Raw genomic sequence first — 9,269 nt, 5'->3', positions numbered from 1 at the left:
GACGTTTGACAACCAATATTCGACTACTGTAAACATCGCAGAAAGTAATGTTGATGTTCAGCGCAATGGAAACAATTTATCCGTATGCTTGTTTTCTACACGCTACACCAAAAACACACTAATACTCGAATATCTTCATATGATTTCACTAAATTCGGATGATGCATTTGTAAATAATTATGGAACATGCATGGAAGCTGTTTCCGACTAAATTTCACCAAAACAACCGTCTGATAGCACTTTAATTTATTTGCAGCAATAAATTAGAGAATGATTTTTTACGCGAACGAATGACGTTTGGCAGTTGCTGAGAAAAACTTTAAAACACACACCGTGCATAGCATTGCGTATCATTACGGTTTATTGAAGAAATGCACCATCAATGAAAATTTCAGGTTTTAAATATACTAGCAAATTGTATCACACAAGAACAGATATTATACGGTCGGCGGTTGTAATGGCATTCTCTGTCTATTGTAACGGTCCGCTGTAGGCGGTGGATTTGTGTTCATAGTATAACATTCCGTTATAGACAGAAGTACGTTCATGTATTTTACTTGGTTAGTAAAACGAAAATTAGCAAAGTCCGGGCTCTGTGTGGATAGAGAATTTAATTTACTGTATATATAAAGACCAACGGACCCCTTCAGGGTCAAGCATGCATGCAGGGGACCGCTGGTCTTTATATACATGCTTTTCCCTGAAGGGATCTGTTGGCCTTGTTTGACGTCGCACGTAACACTATATTTGTGTATTTAACCATAATAAGAGGTCATCTTGCACCTATACTGGTGAAGAATTATTTCAATTTCTACTTCCTAGATATCTTAATGTTTTCCACCACAAAACGGCCTTATGCACCCACATACCAACATCACTTACACCACGTCACCTTCTAACGTTAAGAAAAATGCGAACGCAATCTTTTTATCAAAAGAAACTGTTGACAGGCTATTTTCAGTATTTCTGAACACCAGCTTTGTCGAACATTGGAAAATGTTGTTTGGAGTATTGTACAAGAAGCTGCTTTTTCCTCTCTCATTGGCCAGTTATTGGAAACTAATAATAAGTGACCAGTGGCGAGCATGTATCTAGGAGCATATTGGATATAGTTATAACTATTACAGAATGATTGGCAGCAGAACGTTATTTTCAACAATAATTTTATATGTGCAAATTATTACACTGTATTATTATCATGGTTTATATAAGTATTTAATGCCGCGGTACTGGTCCAAAGGCCGAGCGTCTCATTGCTGACATTTAAAAAAAATGAGTAACTATGCATGCTTACAACATTGTATTGTCTAGCAAATTACCGTTGGTTGTTATTATTTTAAATTTGCCTAGATTTCGAAGTTTTCATTCAAAACTTAGGCAGGGAAGTTGCAAAGCAATCCTTCTCCATTTAACAGGGAAGTAACCACTGCGTCGACTTTTAACAAGGAAGTGACCGCTTCGTCGAGTTTGGTAGTAAACAGCACTGTTAACTTCCGGGTTATTTTTGCATGTTAGTGAGGGTCGTAAATAAGGATAAAAATATAGTAATTCAATGGTAAGTAAACCTGTTGGGAACATTATTTTATAATTGTTTCTGCTGTGAAGTTAACCATGTTTAGATTCAACTGCAGTACACTTGTACTCGACACTCGTGGAGAGCTTCAAGGCAGCTCTCACAAGTCGTGACTGAACGACCAGGGGCAGGACTCACCACCGACGCCTTATGTCAGAGTTGGTCCTGCGTCGTATAAATACAGATACAGACACATTATCGCTGACCTATAATGAATTTAAGTCCACATTTACATTACATTATGTGTGTGTGGGGGGGGGGGGGACAAATGCTTTGTATTATAAATGCAGCTAGTTATTATTGAATTCAATAAATTACGTAGTCATGCAATACAATAGCAGGTGTAGTTACCATAGTTAATATTTTCAGAGTTAAACCAGTTTCATTTGCAGCTGGGACCAATACCTCCCAGTTTGCAGATAACGTTTTAATTATGCCCCCGTTCGAAGAAGAACACATGTTGGTCGGTCGGTCGGTTGGTAGGTCGGTCAGTCCGTCGGTAGACCAAATGTTTTCCGAGTGATAACTCAACAATGCCTTGACGTATGGTCATCAAACTTGACATGAAGATAGGGCTTGACCAGTAGATGACCTCTATTGATTTTAGCGGTCATCGGGTCAAAGGTCAAGGTCACAGTGACCTCAAATGGTAAAAGGATTTTAAAGCTTGTCCGAGTATTTAATCATCTATGCCTAGACCTATGGTCACCAAACTTGACCTGGAGGCTGTGCCCCTATTGATATAAGGCGTCATTGGGTCAAAGGTCAAGGTCACAGTGAACTTGAATGGTAAAAGGTTGTCCGACTGGTAATTTGACAATGCCGCCACTCATGGCCCTCAATCTTGACTTGGAGGTTTGGTTTGACCAGTAGATGCCCCCTTTTGATTTTGGGGTTCATCGGGACAGGGGTCAAGGTCACAATGACCTTGAATGATAACTCGACAATGCCTTCATCTATGGCCTTCAAACTTGACTTGGGGTTCTGCCTGACCAATATATGACCCATTTTGGTTTTTGGGGTCATAGGGCCAAAGGGCAACGTCACATTAATAAAAGGTTGTCCGAGAGATAATTCGACAATGCCTGCACCCATGGCCCTCAAAGTTTACTTATAGGTTGGGTCTGACCAGTTGATGACCCCATGTTTATTTTGGGGGTCATCAGGTCAAAGGTCAAAGTCACAGTTACCTTGAAAGCAAACTCGACAATTCTTGGACCTATGGTCATTAAACTTGACATGAATAATGGGCATGACCAGCAGATTTTGGGGTTTTATCGGGTCAAAGGTCAGGGTTACAGTGACCTTTAACACGAAAAAGTTAACAAAGCTTCTCCCAGTGATATCTCAACAAAGCCTGGACCTATGATCATCAAACTTGACTAGGGGGCTGGGCCTGACCTGTAGATGACCCCTTTCAATTTAAGGGGTCATCAGGTAAAAGGTCAAGGTCACAGTGACCTTGAAGGCAAAAAGCTTGTCTGTGCGATTTTTTGACACTGCCTGCACCCATGGCCCTAAAACTTGGAGGTCCATGCATATTTCATTCAATTGTCCAAATAATCCTGACAACATGGCGCTCAGGGGGAGGGGTGGGCATAATGTTTGACAAACATCTCTTGTTTATTCTTAGCTTGCTAACAAACTCTACAGTACAGTACGATTTGTTTTACTTCAGATGCATTCTTCCAGATATTTAGCAGTATTAATCTTCATGATTTCCCATAAAACTGAATTTAAAATAATAATTTCTACTTAACCTTAAAAGCGCTTTAACAATTGTGAAAATGACTGGCACTCTGGAAAGCTGAATATTTTAATATTATGTTGACATACACTGAAAAATTGCATGATGATCAAAGTATTTGCTTAATTTCAGAGATTCCATAGAAATAGAAAGAATTTTTACGATTTACAAAAATGGCGACCTCAACACAGGATAGTTTCGGAGAAGCTCCGTTGAAGAAACCAAAACATAATTTCGAAAGCCCAGGAGAGTTTACTGAAGATGACGAAGTGATGTTTACATTTCCAAAAAATACTACAACCAACAATCGGTTGTTCTTCTCCAAAGTTATTATAACAAGATGTTCACCCGTGATTAAGGCCTACTTTGAACATGATTGCATTGAGCGGAGGAAAAAAGAAGTAGTCATTGAGGACATTGATATGGCTGATTTTATACAATTCTTAAAATTTTGTGATCCATTGCTAGTAGAGCTTCCAACAGGTAGTCTGATTTTGATTACATTACTGATAATACGTTCAGCAATTATATTTACTGAAGCGTAACCGCCCCTGTTCTACATTGGCCATTTGCCTTTAAACAAAGTTTAATGTCTGGTGGAGTTTTTCAAAGTTTAGTTTTACATTCAAGACTTATTTATTTTGTTCAAGTATTTAATAAGTATTTTATTAATAATTGAAGGAATCATGTTAAACATTATTTATCAACCAAGACTTGTTTTCTCAAAAAGTACTGGTATTGGCAAAATTAGAGCTGTCTTCCTACAAGTTTTTGAAAGAGGAGTTTTCCCGTTTTACCCTTTTGAATAATGAACTTGTCCGCCTGGAGAGTATACAAGCGCGTCGCTAAGCGCGACGCTGAGCGCGTCGCTCAGCTGAAATAGTCATCCGTGGCGGATCCATGGTCTAGTGGTAACACACTTGACCTTCATTCCAGGGGCCACAAGTATGCCTGCCACGTCACTAAAAATGTATTCTAATTGTCTTCTGGGAGGGACGTTCAATGAGGGTCCCTTGTGACAGTGCTATACATTGGTGCACGTAACAGAACCAGGGTAGCTCTAACCAGAGTTACACTCTGTCTGTACACCCCCACCCTCCCCACAAATACTCATTCTGTGTCTTACCGCTGTTGAGGTAACTTCAAAACTTCAAGCAGTAAACCGGCAAATTGTCGTTTGTCGTTCTAGTGTTTCAGTTCTAGTAGCCAGATACATAGAGCATTCCGATCTGGTCTTGTGATCAGAGCTGGTGGCTAGAAACTCTAGTAAGCATCATACCTAGCAAATGCGTTGTTCACAGGGCACTGCGATCTGTGTGCTGACAAGGGTTCAGGGGAGTAAGCCTAAGGGATACTGGTGTATAGAATAACATCAGGGACTTGGCACATCTTGTAGTTTCAAAGTGTTTATTTTCAAGAAGCCAGATACATATAGAGCATTGTTATCTAGTCTGTATAACAGAGCTGGTGGCTTGGAACCCCAGGAGCCAAATACTTGGTATCCTTGTTAGTCACACAGCATTGCGATGGTTCAGGTAGTTTGCATTGTCAATATACAAGCTCCCGTTAGAGAAGGCCATTCATAATTAAAGCTGCACTCTCACATTTTAACAACTTTTTTTTGTCTTAGAAAGAGCACATTTTTGCGTAAATATCATTCTCCAAACCAATGATAAAACCTTGCTGACAAAAGATCAGAGCGCAGATTTTTATATTTCCGTTCGAAAATTAATGTTTTGTGGCTTAAACCGTAACGGTTTAAGAAAAAAGCATGAAACATCAATTTTTGAACTTAAGTATAAAAATCTTTTTTTTGTTAAATTTTCGTCAGCAGACTTATATTAGTGGATTCCATGGATTTTCGCAAAATTTGGATCGTTCCAAGACAAAAAATAAAAAAGTAATCAAAACGTTCAATCTGTGACAGTGCAGCTTTAAAGTGATTGAAATAAACCAATAAGTATTCTTGCATACCGGACGTGGGTTTCCGGTCATGTGACCAGTGCTGGAAAAACCCGTCTTACACCCTCATGTAAGATGAGTCACGCGCAGCAACGCGCCACTTCGTTATTTCTTTTATTGTATGGTTTATGAAAAGTATATTATGCAATTTCAATAAATCGCAATCAAATATGTATGCAAGACTTTTAATTAAAATTGAAAATACATAATCGTAAAAAAACGGGATTTTTAGTTAATATTTAAAACTACTGCGCCTTATGACGTCAGTAAACAACGTCGCACGCGCTGTTTGATGAAATGTACAAAAAGAAAATTCTACAAATTGATAATTTTAGATTTGCAAAAAAAAATATCAATCATGTTTTTCCGGTCCGGATCGAAAAATCCGACCCTCCGGCAAGCTGCGTGGCCGGTAACTCGGCAAGCCTCGTTACCGGCTTAAGCGTGTGCCCTCGGGTCGTATTTTTCTATCCGTACCGGAAACACATGATATATATACTTATGATCTTTGAATCCTCATTATTTGGTTGATTATGGTTAACTTACCAATCATTTTTCAATCCTTTGTTCATAAGGCAAAATAGCCTGAGGAAAATTATATATTCCAGCGATCCATATAAGCTCTATGACACTGATTGAATATAGAGTCGGCACATTACAGTAATATGTGTTATACATACATCCCTATATAAATTAACAATCAAAATTAGTACATGTCAGATTGTATGATTTTTAAAAGCAGTACAACATACCTTTTATTTACAGACCAAAACGTGATCCAGATGGTAGAAATCGCAGAAAAGTACCAAAATGAGTCCATGATTAAACATTGCAGAAAAATATTAAGTGACAGTGTTTTGAAGAAAGAAATTCAAGAGGCAATACGTGTGTCTTCTTATAGTTGCACTTCACAGTATGCAGAAAAAATACTCGCAGTATTATTACTGGCGGTCAAGTTTGATTATGAAGAGCTATTGCAAGAAGGGGCGGATTATTTGATGTGTTTTGATGTTCGCCAACTGCTCAACAAGGAGAGTTTTGAACAGCTGCCTTTGGACTTGAAATATCGTATTCTGTCACAACGTGTAATTAAAGTGTATAAAGACCCTGGCTTCAAATTGATTACAAACATATATAATAAGTATACATGTACACACCCTGTCAGATTTGTCAGAGATTTACCGATATCGGTCTCTCGATGAACAAACGACACTTGTAAGTGTTCTATGTTATCTGAGCATGTAATTTGGCTTAATGAGATAATATGTGTTTAATAGTAGGCAATAATATTTTCGTAAAATTTTGAATTTATAACAGAGCTAATTCCAAAATTGCGGCCGCGAGGAATCTCTGAGCAAGGACTGTTCGCTAGTTTTTGCTGTTGTGGTAAAAATAGGTTTTAACTAAATATTACTGCATAATATTTCACAATTTTCCATAAAAAATACTATTTTCTTATTTGAAACATTATTTTTCTGATAAAATAAATAAATGCATACATACAAGTTAGGTAACTCATCCCTTGACATTTTATTTGCATGTATATAATTTTCTTGCCAATATTTCATTTCAAAGACATTTTCATATGGTTTTACCATATTTTGGTGCCTTTTCCCATATTTAATATATTTTTTTATATAAGACCCTAAGTTTTACATTTGTGAGAAATATTTACATAAATTAGTGTATTTGAACCAGTATTTTCTTTCCTTTAGTTGATAAGGAATCAGTCTGTATTAAGATCAGCAGTGACCCATTCCAACTAGAGCTGTGATAAGAATGGTTTAATTCCTATAATTAGGGGCCATTGATTGGAATAATTTCTGTTTATTAATCTCTATTTTAGAATTAGTGCTTGTGTTTGATTTCAGTGATGATTTTGTGATCATTAGAATGTTTGTTACACATAATGAGACTTTAGTCAAAGTCAAAGTTTTATTAACAAATTTAATTAGAACATTGCCAGTACACAAAGAACATACGAGATGGCATTAATGACAACAAAAAAGAGTGAACTATATATATGAAATAAATATGAGATCATTTTTACAACATTTAATCTTGAGGAGAAAAGTATGAACAATAACTATAAATGAAATGTATTTAGACATGTTAATTATGCTAAGCAGCATTTCTTCTATCCGTAGCGAATGATTAATAAGTAGCAATATAATTCAATATTTTATCATTATTACAGGACATCACGTTATTAAATTTGGTCATATTAGGCCAGTGAATATAATACATGGGTATATATATTGTACGTAAATCCAAATAATGAGGACACACTAACAAAAAGTGGTATTCATTTTCTACAACATTCATATTACATTTATTTCATTTTCTATCTTTTCGGTTTACATTTCTATATCTTCCTTCTTCAATATTAAGGTTGTGTGCTGTTAATATAACTTTGTGATTATAAATACAAAGGGACCAAGTTTCCCATTGAATGATTCCATTGGGGCCTTTGTTTACATTCTTGTGTCAAGGTCAGACAGATATTTGAATTATTATTATGTAAATATTGTGATTAATTACCCTGGAACATTATTATTCAAGTACTAGAACTTTGCAAATACTTAAAGACTTTATTGATTGAGTGAAATTGGACTATATATTTGACTGGAAATATTAAGTTACCTATCGGGTAAAATGATATATTCACTGCTTGACTTTTTGATCATTTTCTGAAGTTAATAGTTTATTGTTTCTCTTATTGAAGTCTCTTTGAGTATAAGTTCTACTATATAAATCCTTAATGAATATTTCATGATGTATATAATTTAGTGACTATTTCATGTATATTATTATTGTGATTAGGGGCAAACATTTTTAGCCAATGAAGTGTGAGCATCTACTTAACCCCTGATCATTTCCTAGTATATAATGCTCTGCATCTCTACTAGCAGCACTCTGCTCCAGAAATTCTTGTTGACAATATCTTAAGATAAGCTCAGAAGACTCCCACCAACATTTACCTCAGAGGTGTGCAGCAATACTTTGTCATTTTTGATAACAACTTGAAGATGCTAGATTTATTTCTACCTTAAAATATTTATATCTTACAAATTGTCTAGCTGATTTATCAGCACTATTGAGTGTCTATGAAAGATTAACCAGGTAGTCCTGTTGACCCTCTAGGTTGATGGTGGTCAATTGATGACAATAGCCTCAGTTCAATTTCAACACTGGTATTCACCATTTCAATTCATTTAGGGTCTAAAACAGCACTAACATGTGGCACTTTGAACTTGCCCTGCCTAATCTTGTGTTTAATTTGTTCATTTTGACTGCCATTCTGATTTCATTTGCAATTATTAGTATTCAGTCATACATTCTTCAGACTTGGCTTGCCCTTAATAATTTTGTTCTTCACCGTAATATCACACCCCCTTTTTGGGGTTAGTTTTGTTGATCTGTATTGAGCAACTACATTTTTCTATACATTTTTCTGTAAACCTTTATATTTCTGAAAGTTTGCTAAAATAAAGTGACTATTATTTGCTGTTATTACTAGTTTTCTTATTTGTATGACTCTGGCTGGTCATATGTTTAAATTCACTCAGGTTGGTTTAAATAAAATAATGTCATAGGTCATATGGTACTTTTCACATTAGGCAACGATTGATAACATAGCGTACCATCTAAAGTCTAAGCGCAATGCTCGCAACACTGGGATGGTGGACATCACGAGTATGCCATAATAAAAAATCGTCAAATGACTCGTTGACGGCCAGTGAGGTGGACAAAGCTGAGGACATACGAGTGGGCCAATATAAATCACCTAAAGATTTTATTAATTAACTATTACGTATGGTACGACATTTTGGTTAAAACATTCAAATAACTTACCTTAAGAAGTTAAGTTCATCCCTTATTCATTCATGTCTGCCTTTCTCGACTTGACTTTGCTGATTTTGACATCCTTCAAGTGACTTTGAACATACTTAAAACCGTATATAGTTAACAACCTCTGTGTATTGA

At 36.2% G+C, this 9,269-nt stretch overlaps 1 long non-coding RNA gene across 1 annotated transcript; it reads left to right on the top strand.

Moving 5' to 3' along the window:
* The first annotated feature begins 1,485 nt into the window (after positions 1-1,485).
* Positions 1,486-8,786, top strand: LOC128216878 (uncharacterized). Its single transcript, XR_008258152.1, has 3 exons — positions 1,486-1,555; positions 3,453-3,803; positions 6,048-8,786. It is a non-coding gene; the product is annotated as an uncharacterized LOC128216878 (long non-coding RNA).
* Positions 8,787-9,269: the final 483 nt, after the last annotated feature.

The sequence above is a fragment of the Mya arenaria genome, chromosome 14 (assembly GCF_026914265.1).
Source record: "Mya arenaria isolate MELC-2E11 chromosome 14, ASM2691426v1".
NCBI classification, from domain to species: Eukaryota; Metazoa; Mollusca; class Bivalvia; order Myida; family Myidae; genus Mya; species Mya arenaria.
Note: the sequence above shows the minus strand (reverse complement) of the source record. Positions and strands in the feature narration are given on the sequence as shown.